The sequence below is a fragment of the Egretta garzetta genome, unplaced genomic scaffold, assembly GCF_000687185.1.
Source record: "Egretta garzetta isolate BGI_Z169 unplaced genomic scaffold, ASM68718v1 scaffold271, whole genome shotgun sequence".
Taxonomy (NCBI): Eukaryota; Metazoa; Chordata; class Aves; order Pelecaniformes; family Ardeidae; genus Egretta; species Egretta garzetta.
The window spans coordinates 2,643,798-2,655,385 of NW_009258669.1; the positions used below are offsets into that span (position 1 = coordinate 2,643,798).

Below are 11,588 nucleotides of genomic sequence, written 5' to 3' on the forward strand. Positions count from 1 at the left end.
GAAAAACATGCATCTAATCTGACTTTAAATTACCTATTAATAGCAAATAGATTTGAAATTTTGTGAATATCTGGTATGATGATACTTTAGACTGAGTTTCAAATGTACAACCTTTTGAAGGTCTGGAAAATAGATACTTCATATCTGAGTTTTCCCAAAGAAATTTGGCATTGATGAAGATTTCCTTCCAGCTAGAAGTTTAGTAGACTTTTCTATGAGTAAAAGCTACTCTGTTTAAGGTTCTCACTTGACAGCTGACATCTGCAATCAGCAGTTGCATTGAGTGTTACCTCATTCCTCGGTACTCAGGCTATCTCACATGCCACATCCGATCAAGGAAGAACATCAATGACAAGTTGACTTGGGAACATTGTTTTATTCATTTTTTCACTTTTGTTCAGCTATAAAAATCTGTAATTTTTTTTTCAGAACAGGTAGCTCACCCTGAGTACATAGACCCTTTCCAGGGAAAATACCAGAAAAGGCAAAATTCCCATACTTTTTTGGGTTAGCCAAGATAGAGCTGTAGATTCTGTTTGCGGTAAGCAGATCTCACTGCACTAGCAGGAATATCAGGCCCAGCCAGCATGGGTTCATGAAAGGTAGGTCCTGCCTGACCATCCTGATTTCCTACTATGACCAGGTGACCCACCCGGTGGATGAGGGAAAGGCTGTGGATGTTCTCTACCTGGATTTCACAAGGCCTTTGACACATTTTCCAACAACATTCTCCTAGAGAAGCTGGCGGCTCATGGCTTAGACAGGCACACTTCGAGACCAGAGAGTTGTGGCGAATGGAGTTAAACCCAATTGGCGGCTGGTCACAAAGGGTGTTCCCCAGGGCTCCATTTTGGGGCTAGTTCTGTTACATATATTTATCAATAACCTGGACAAGGGGATTGAGTGCACCCTCAGTAAGTTTGCAGATGACACCAAACTGGGTGATAGGACAAGGGGAAATGGCCTCAAGTTGTGCCAAGGCAGGTTTAGGAAAAAATTTTTCACTGAAAGGGTTGTTAACATTGGAACAGGCTGCCCAGGGATGTGGTTGAGTCCCCATCCCTGGAGGTATTTAAAAGACAGGTAGAAGAGCTTCTTAGGGACATGGTTTAGTGGTGGGATGGCAGGGTTGTGTTAACTATTGGACTTGATGATCTTAAAGGTCTTTTCCAACCTAAACAATTCTATGATTCTATTTCCCATGGTGGTACATTATGTCCTGCAAATAGTACTTTTTCCTATTTATGAAGTTTAAGGCCTTACAGTAGAAGAAATAAGAACCGTGTTTCTACCTATATGATACATTGAGGAACACTACTGTCATCAAGTATCACAATGGACAATGACATGCAAAAGGGATACCTTTTTTCTGGCTACAACTCTAGTAGATATGTTCAGATTCCCCTGGCTAGTGATGGGCCAGTGTCACCTGTGGTTTGTGAAAGTCCAAATGCTATTGCTGTTTATTTCTACACACGTATTTGCTTCATGGTCTGTAGCTGAAGTACTAGTTCCATCAGGCTATTCCTCCTGAAAATTCACCCCTACAGATTGTCTCACATTTGTCACTATGAGATTAAATTGTCTCACTGTTCGGTTACAGTGTGTTCCTCCATTCAGGCACTAACTGCATATGACCCTTTCATCCCTGGGCTACCATCATCGTGTATGAGAAAGTCACACAAGTTAAAAGGTAGAATTAAATAAAAATAAAATAATAAAGAAAGAAAGAATGATAATAAAATGAAAAGACCACCCCATACCATTTATGACAACTACACAAACAACATGTCCAAGAAACTTCAGAGATAGGTACGTATTTGGTAGCAAAAAAATGACAGGCCTGTAGCTTATCACTGCAATCTGTTGGTGACCGCAGAAAGAACAGGATGGTATCTACCTTCTTGCCTTTTGAGAACAAGTGTGTTTTCCTCCCACAAATGCCTTTAAGTGCTCACTTTGAACATGCAGGCTTGTAAGACTGTCTTCACTTAGATGTTCAGATTCATAGTAGTTGTTTGTTTGTGTGGGGCTGTTGGGATGTGAATCAACCCTGGTCTGTATCTCTAACTTAGCTGATCATGAGTAGTCATGCCACAGCCTCACTTGGGGATCAAGACCTGTGGAGGGCTCCTGGCCTTTCAAACTGTTTTTCTAGTTTTGCCAAAAACAACCAGTTCCTCAACTGGAGGAGAGAAATGGCAGTCAATAAGATATGAGAGAGACATTATAAAGGAGGGACTCTGTTTTGTTTTCAGCATCATCCTTCATGTAACTGGATTCTATGACTACTTCATCATACTGCAAAAGCATGTTTCATTGCTTCCTGTGATCCTTCAATGATTTTTTATTCTTTGTACTTAGAATACACTCATTTTTTTAAACATGTGTAATTTTATTTTCCTTTTAATGATAATTTCTGTTAGGTCTATATTGATTCTATTGGCATGGCTTTCATCTGTCTGAGTAGCTCTTTAAGATTTATGATATGCAGTCAACTTTACAAGAGTATTTTTTTAAATTTGACTTAAGTTCGAGTCAATATGTGCCTGTTCCGGCTGCCTGCAATGGGGAGCTTCTGTATTTTGCTGGTTTGGTAGATCTCATATGCTTTCAGAGTGTTTCCTTGTGTAATGTTTTCTCTCTGCCGATTCTGAGGTGAAACAGACTAACACTTCTCCTCTAGTATGAATTCTTATGACCTTTTAAGCTTCTCCATAGGTAATATGATGTGCATTTTATCTACATCCATTTCTGTGTTTTGTACAGAAGCTCAAAACAGTTCAGTGGTCTGCTCAGCATAAGTTTCTGTTTGTCTATATGCATGCTTTGAAGATTTGTGATTGTTTAGCTGGCATATGCAAAAGGAGCACTCAGCATTTTTACACATGGTAAACATTTTCCCTTCTGTTGGATTGCTTTCATTCTGTGCCATTTTCATATCTTCATAGCTCTTATTTTCTTCCATGTTTATTACTTTTGCTTCTTTGTCTTCCCACTTCATCTCAGGTCTCATGTTTCTCACATGTTGTGCAGGATAACCTAGTTTAGGAGGTCAGGTGGTTCCCTTCTGTGGCTACTTGCTTGCCAACAGTGTGCTGCAAGCTATCCCAGGCTGGTTTTATTGTGTATTTTCATCAGTTATGGAACCCTGTGCATCCCTACTATTCTCACTAACTTTACTTGTGTCTGACTCAACTCAGTTAACAGTTGGCTCTTTTCCTCTCTTTTTGAAGCTTGTTATAGTGATACTATCTGTACTTATTTTGGTTGTAGCTGATCCATACCCATTATTTAATGTGTCTGTGTACCAGCTACTATTTTTTTCATTTTGTCTGCCAAAAGATAGAATCATCAACAATAATAATTAGAAAGTTTTTAAATTAATTAATTTATTTGGTGAATTATACTTACAACTTATGTCAACTTTGCAACTATTGACTCAAAGAAGCAAGATTTTCTCCAAATACATGTGTTGTATCACAGTGTGTACTAAATGCTTCAGATTTGTCTCACTTGGATATTTGCACCATCAGACCTTACTGAAGTCAGGTGAAAAAGCAATGAAGATGGTTTTTTACACATTCCAAAGGTGTGTGTCTCAGCTTCTCAATGGGCATCCACAGAAAACTACTTCCAGATGTCTCAGCTGGAAATGGTCACCTGTCCTTTCAGATGTAGTGTTAAAGGGCTGACAGTGCTCTTGGAGTGCATGGTGTCTTTGAACTTGAAATGCTCAGATGTCAAAGTAACTACAGTGCATTCGCATGTCCTTTTAGTTACAGAAACTTGTGGGCATTATCCCTTTCAGCCCAATGAAGCACTTCTGTTTCTGTTCAACCTTTGGCTTAAACAAGATCAGGGACAGTAGATAATTCCTGTGCACCCCATACGTGGAGCATATCTGATATATACATTAGTATAATCATTAGATTTGCGGGCCATCTGTCTTCCTCAGATTTTACAAACTTATTCACCATCAGCTTTGTCCACCTGGCATAAGTTTTAGAAACATTTTCAGCTTAGGACTCCATTGGTGGTATAGTCTTCAATTTAGGTAGCTGTCAAGTTGGTATCCCAAGACTAAGCTTTGGCTCCACAGAGCATAATAAAAGGAGCTGGAGTTTCTCAAACATAGCTCCAGATGAGGTTCCTTTAACATAACTGCTTTATTGAAGTGCTAGCTGAGTACTTATCTCCCAACACAATCTCATATCCTGATGTCAGTGGTCTTACTGTGATATAATCACTGAGGAGTTCTAAAGGTGAGCTGTTAGAAAGCATTTTCTAGCATGCTCTAAGATGTCCTTAAAGTTTAATGTAGACAAAACAGAGTAGTTTAAGATATGCTAACTGGTTGAGTTGCATCAAAAGGAGAAGCAGCAAGCAGTGTAGCTACAGCTAAGTCCTGAGTAAGTGTTTCAGACAATTCATATTATTATCAATCTTCTCTATCATTATCAGTGCCACATATAAAATAATATGACAGAATTGTGGGTAGGAAGATGTCTGAACAGTGCCTGGAAAATAACAGGGTAAAAGAGGTTGACTGGGTTTGTGCCACTGTTTGAGTTAGAAAGATGGCAAGACTTGGACATCTAATGGTATCAATTCTGTTGAAAGAAGTTGGGTAATAGCAAGATAAGGGACTGTGCATATGCAGAGATTTTATTGTGGATTTTATTCATTTAGAGTTTACTGAAGTAAAGCTGGGCTTAGCTTGAAGGGAGGCCAAACATTTTGGGAGTGTCTGGTGGAAGCAAATTAAGTAGTGATTTGGCCAACTAGAAACTGTCAGAATTCAGGGAAGACATCACAAATATTTTGAGCTTAGTGAAAAAAGGTACTGGTTGCTTCACAGTGAGGGATAGTTAGAGTTAATAATGGCTTTTCATTAATTCTATTCCCAGTGTCAGCATATGTTACTAACCTCAGAGGTGTTCACTTGAGTGAGCTACAGAACAGGCTTACAACTGCACCCTTGCTGTGTTCAGTGTTGGTTGCAGGAATATGTGAGGAGGGAGCTGCAGTCTTGTAATGCAAGGAGATTCCAGAGAAAAATATATGAACTAGATAAGAGCCCAGGAAGTTAAGGTGTTCAGCAAGAATGAAAATAAGTGATAGACAGTCTCAAATCCTTAGGATCACTGATGTTGAAAAACTGAATTTCCAAAATTCAAATTGCAAAATAAAATGCATTTAATCTTTAAGTCTGATGAAGTATTTTGTTACATTCTAACACTTTGTGCATCTTCAGGACTTAATTTGTGCGTGCTGCACAGTTTGTATGGAACTGATGCTGAGTATTATTCTGTGTTTCAGTTTCAGGAAAGCTGTTTCGGTGCTCCAACAATTCTCTGTTCTCTTGCAAGGCATCTTAAATTTCTCCTTGCACAATCTCTGCTACAGGCCCACTGTCTTCCTAATTCATATACAATCCAACTTTTTCTCTCAGTCAAGTGCATTTATCATGGAACTAAGCAACCCTTTCTCCACGTCTCCTCTCTTACTTCATTCTACTAGGACTGCTTACTCTTCTCTATCTCTTCATAGTTGAAAGACTGAAAACACAGCACAGATACTGTTCTTTTTTTGGTTCTGGAATTAAAAACTATACGTGACTACAGAAAACCACAAACATGTCATTTGTATTTTGATGTGTCTAATGACAGAATTACTGTGGAGAATTGATTTTCCAAATGTTAATAATTCTGTAATGAGTATGTATGCACTGTGAGTATACTACTTGGAAAACTGACAGCTTGACAGAGTATGACGCATTTCCCATATTTGTTCTCTCTCACTTTACAGATACCAAATCAGAAATCCAAGCTGGATAAAACTGATCCCAAAAGAAGAGGGAAATATTAATTTGCTTGACCTTGTCTAAGAAAGTTAAATAATAGAGGCTCAAGAGTCCCTTGAATTGATTTGAAAAGAGCACCTCTTTTAGTATATGTTATTTGTAAGAAGGCATTTCCTCCTCTTCTGCTGTTATTTGTTCTCTCCTGATAGTTGTGCTGGAATGTTAAAAATTTTTGCATGGAAATCTAAATTCATTCTAGACTGTTCTCCACTGTTTTCTTTCATGCACAGTTATATTTTGATACCCCATACATGATTATAAGGAGAAGATGGCATTCTGGATCAGACTCACTGGCACAAACTTGTTAAGCAGAGCACAATATCATTAAACTGAGCACAGCATTAGACCCTGTGGTCCCTGTTAACCACAGTCCTTTTCCTTATTTTTAGGCTGAGCCTCAAGATAAATTTCCCAACATAAGTTCACAGTTATTAGTTGCTCTACCACATCCTTTCTCTCCACACTCATTTCTCATCTAATGGTCCTTTGGTGTTGGGCATGCCTCATATTCCCCTTTGCAGGAGATAATATTTTCCTTCTTCCATATATGCCTCTTGCAGAATTATCAGTCTGATATTTTATGCACCTCAGAAGAAGAAAGGTACGGGAATAATAACACCTACACACACATAGCCCATTTGCAGCCTTCTTGGGGTCAACAATTTTCTCTGCTATCCCAGTATCTTCAGGTATTAAGGAGTATCTGTGCAATTTTGGAATTACTCTAGGAAATGTCTAATTCTGAAGTTTTAAGTGAGTTGCAAATAGAATTTTTGGGAAATGGGATTTTAAAAACAAATTAATAGCTAATTATTTATTTGGATAGTATATAAGATGACACTTTGGACACAATTCACTTGTTCTTTTCTCCAAATGCACCCTTCCATTTGCATTTCAAATTAACATCTGTCACACTAAAGGGCAAAAGGTTTAAATGAGTATTTATGATACAAGAAAGAGAATCAAAATGACTTACTAGTCTATATTCACACCTGAAAAAAGGAAACAAAGACCAAATATAAGTAAACTATTTCACCAAACCCCTTAAACAAACAAATAAATAAAAATCACCTTCAGGACCTTTCAGAAACAATATAAAAAAAAATAACAGAGAAAAAATACTCTGCAATAATTTAATAACACTGAGAAACACAGATTAAATTGTCTAGCTTTAATACCTTTCTTTAACTGAGGTAATAAAATTAACAATTTACTTAGCATAGGCCTGTTATATTGGTTAAAAAAATAAAATCAGAATTTCCTTGAACAGTTAGATCACTTGCAGGATGGTTAAACCCAGGCCTTTTATCTTAAAAAGAATATTTAGATCTGTGCCCTTTAGGAATTCTCAGAATTTTGCTAACTGTACTATATGGTCATTTTTTTTAATTCCAGAAACTGTCATCTGTGTGCTTTTAATCTCATGTTTCCTCTCCGTCCCCGACCCATAATAGAAATATCTGACCATGGATCACATCCACTTTCATTCTGCAACTGCTGCATAAGCTTGATAAGAAAGGTTCGACTGTTTCTCAAAATGGCTTTAGTGATCTATGATGCTAAATGTTCACATTGCAGAAGAGGTCAGAGAGTCAAAAGATTCAGTAATCCTAACACTTTCTGGCCCATTTCACATTAATATTGGTAGAATCTTTTGCAACAAAACATTACTATGGAAGATTTATTTTGATCCCACATCCCATAGTTCTCATAACTTCTGACAAGTACCAAAAATGAGTAGTGAGAACAAACCAAACAAAAATCCAGGCATGCATAGAGTCTCCTGGCAGGGCACTGCATCACAGGAAGGTTCTGCAGCCTGTTAATCAGTGTAAGCTGATGCTTCTTGATGCATCTTGATGTAAAGCTTCTTGATGCACTTTGGGCTGCGCTGGCCACCACTGGGAGTAGTTTACTAGAGGTAACTGAAAGAAAAAATACATCCTACCCTCTCTTAAGCAGAAGTTTATCCAACTTCAGAGTACTGCTGAAAAGGCTTTTTCTATCCCTTGCCACACATCCTAACCCTTTCTTTTGATTTGGTTCTGATGATTGCTGTCAAACTAGGGCTATATTCTGAGGATTGCTGAGTGAGTGGGAGATAGGCAATAAGAGCACGTGTCTAGGATTAAGAGAAGGACTAGATTACATTTTTGGCAGCAACACCACCTTAAGTATTCTTAAACACTGTATGCAAAATACAGATAAAGCAAACTTGCAGAAACCTTTCCTTCACTTACTGGATGTGAATATACACAAATTTCAAAAATTTTAATTATTTCTGTGTTAATATAATGTTATAGAGCCCATTTGTGTTTTCAGGTTTTCTTCATTGCTGAAAGTCACTGAAATACAATATAGAAGAAAGGCATTGAATCAGATCTCAGAACAGCATTGCTCTCAGATCATTCTCAAATGTCTGTGAATAGAATTCTTCTGTGACCATAATACAGTCTTGTACCCTAATTCTCAATTTCTGAAAGAAAAAATGATTTAAATTATTTACGGATTTCAATCCCACAACTGCTGTGGTTATAAAATCCATACATTTTTGTGAACTATTTTAATCTTCTAGTGGTGGGGTTTATAAGACTATAAGAAAGGCCTTAAGATCTGCATCCTAGGAGGTGCCTGCAAGACTGGAAAGCATAGTTAATGAGATCTAATGCAGGGGCCCAAGAAACAGTTTCAAAGGTGCCCACCCTCAGCCTCAAGCTTAATCCAGGAGTAACTAGACTGACTATGTATGGCATCCTGTTGGAGGGATGGTCTTCCGGTGTTGAATGTAGCATGGACTACTGACTTCACATGGATTTGCAGGTCAGGGAGACTGAACTTTCCAAGTTCTCACTCTTACATACTGTTGTGGTTTAACCTGGCTGGCAACTGAGCACCACGGAGCCGCTTGCTCACTCACCCCCGTCCCTCAGTGGGATGGGGGAGAGAATCGGAAAAAAAAAAGTAAGAGCTCTGGGCTGAGATAGCAACAGTTTAGTAAGTGAAAAGAATAACAATAGTAGTAATGAGAATGGTAAGAGAACATACAGAATATACAAAACAAGTGATGCACAATGCAATTGCTCACCACCCGCCAACTAATGCCCAGCCCATCCCGAGCAGCAATCACTCTCCCTCCGGGCTAACTCCCCGCCCTGAGCATAATGTTAGATGGTATGGAATAGCCCTTTGGCCAGTGGGGCTCAGCTATCCTGGATGTGTACTCTCCCAGCTTCTTATGCGCCTGGCCAAGCAGGGGAAGCTGAAAAAATCCTTGACTAGTCTAGGCACTACTTAGCAACAACTAAAACATTAGTAAAGTATCATCATTCTTCTAGTACTAAACCCAAAACACAGCACTATGCCAGTTACTTGGAAGAAAATTAACTCTGTCCCAGCCGAAACCAGGACACATACTTAGTTTAACTCTACAAGACTACAAGGATGTATATTTGACAGCAGTTACATGCAAGCAGAGTTCAAGAGTTTGGGGAGAATGAACTAGGACAGAGATGCTGTTATACAAAAAAACCCACCAAAAAGTGTTTTAAATGTGGGCTGGGATTCTGGCCTCCCTGAAATAAGTGGACTGTCTTGAGAAATTGTAGTTAATCCTTTCATCTTCTGTCTTCCTTACTTCATAGAGGATCAAAATAACAAGTTGCTGGCAAGAATTATCTTGTTCTGATTTCCTTTTCTGAAATAAAAAGAGGTTATTCAGGGCATCCAACAAAGCAGTTTGCTTTTGTTAGTTATGGTGAATTTGTGTGGAAGAGTAACATTTAAAATCTATTTTTATTTTAAAGAATAGTCCTAATGTTTTGCCAAGTTGAGGTTAGAAATTGTAGTTTACAGGCCACAGTTGCTCAAATGTCAATGGCAGGAAGGTGGAAAAAAGAAAATTAATTTGTAATTGAAAATTACTATTACTAAAAGTGTTTAATGTTTTAAAGAACTTGATGTGTGTAAAGAATAATTCTTTTGAGAACTTTTGTTATTTTAAATTATATTAAAGCATTAAAAAAAAAGAATGTTTAGTGTTATGAGGGCTGATCTTGTACCTAAGACTGCAACTTTTTAATGCTATAGAAATTAACAAATCTGAAATATAAATGAAATAATTATTAAAATAAATTCAAAACTATAATAAACTTGGGCATGGCTTTAATATAAATCTTTAAATATTATGGCTTTAAGGATACTGTAGTAATATTTGATACCATGAGGTGTTATCTGCTGTGTCTATAATGCACTCAGTGATTTAATCTGACTTTATAATTAATAATCTGAAAACCTTATATTTCAGTTATGATTCTATTTTGGTTAGGTAGTTTTTAAAACATGCAAAAAAAAATTAAAAATACTTATTTGCAAGGTTTTCAGACTATAGTAATTCCACTAATTTCTTTGTCACAAGAAAAGGAAGTTACAAGGGACTACAGCAAACAAGAAGTCAGAGCTGTATCTCATGTAGTGTATGAAAAGCCATTTAGATGTGCAGTAGAAAAAAGCACATGACTACTTAGAAACACTGCAGGTTATTTGCGATGGAAGTTGATCACATCATGCAACACTGTCCTCATTGTGACTGGCACAATAAATTAGATTTTCGTGAGGAGGTATGGTTTAGTTTGCCTGGGGTATCAAGGGTAGATAAGAGTATAATACAAATATTTTTTCAGTTATGAATTAAATGGTATTAGTTGCTCTTCCTGTCATTGGCACTTGACTGCAGTGAGTAACAGTGGCTTATAAATTGCAATCTCTGTCCTGTGCTGAGGGACTCACACCGGCATGAAGTCTGGTGATTGCTCAGTACTTATGGATACACAGCCTATCGGTCATCTACAGTAGCATTTAGTCCACTTGGTAAACCTGGTTAGCTATTTAACTGATTACAGAAATATCAGCTGTCATAAACTAACAATTAAGAGACATTCACCAAGGGGATAAACTCCTGAGTTCCTTTGTGTAATTACCATAGTGACTCACTCAGGATTGGGTGGTAGAGACTCAGAAGGAACAGGCCTATTAGATCCTTTACACAAGTTCTGAATAGAACAGCAACAAATTCCTGTTGATTAACTGTAGAAAAATTGCATTCAGAAAAACTTAAAGAAGGTATAAAACAAAGAGATTAATTTATCTTTAAAGACCAGTCAGATCTGGGTAGGTGGAGTCTCCAGCTGAGTTAAAAGTAGGCCTTCTATTCTGTTTTCATTATTATTTTACCATCCCCCTTCTAGCAAAGAAACCAGTGGGCTTAAAGTACTTGATAATATCTTACAAATATTTGAAGGACAAAAAAGAAAAACAGAGAAAAGAATTATTCACTAAAGTTATTAAAGCAAAAAAATGGGAAGGAAGATACATAATAATGTAGGGCTATTTTGAGAACTTAGGCTTTTGTGTTACTTCTGTCCAAGGAAAGAGTAGAAACTTCAGAAAATCCATTTGCAATGGGAGAGCGAAAGTGAGACGGGTGAACTCTGTTTCTGCACAAGCATGTGCCCTGTGCAAATCTAAATGACTTGAACAAATTTAATTTAGACACTTAATTTGTCAGTTCTAGTCCAAGAGGCCTGTTTTTTAAAAGCATTTGTAGTAGTAACTGTTGAAAATGCAGAGATGGAATTACATGCTGTGTTGCGTTTCTGTGGCAAGGTCTTGGTAGTGGGGGGGCTACAGGGGTGGCTTCTGTGAGAAGCTGCCAGAAGTTTTCCCT

The 11,588-nt window shown here is 37.7% G+C and overlaps 1 long non-coding RNA gene across 1 annotated transcript in view; it reads right to left on the reverse strand.

Moving 5' to 3' along the window:
* LOC118451650 overlaps positions 1-11,588 on the reverse strand; it is a 27,325-nt gene that overhangs the window by 14,379 nt on the left and 1,358 nt on the right. Inside the window, exons 2-3 of the long non-coding RNA XR_004841155.1 lie at positions 8,599-8,602; positions 5,671-5,677 (exon numbers count right to left, since the gene is read on the reverse strand). This is a non-coding gene — a long non-coding RNA (uncharacterized LOC118451650). The remainder of the gene's footprint in view (positions 1-5,670; positions 5,678-8,598; positions 8,603-11,588) is intronic.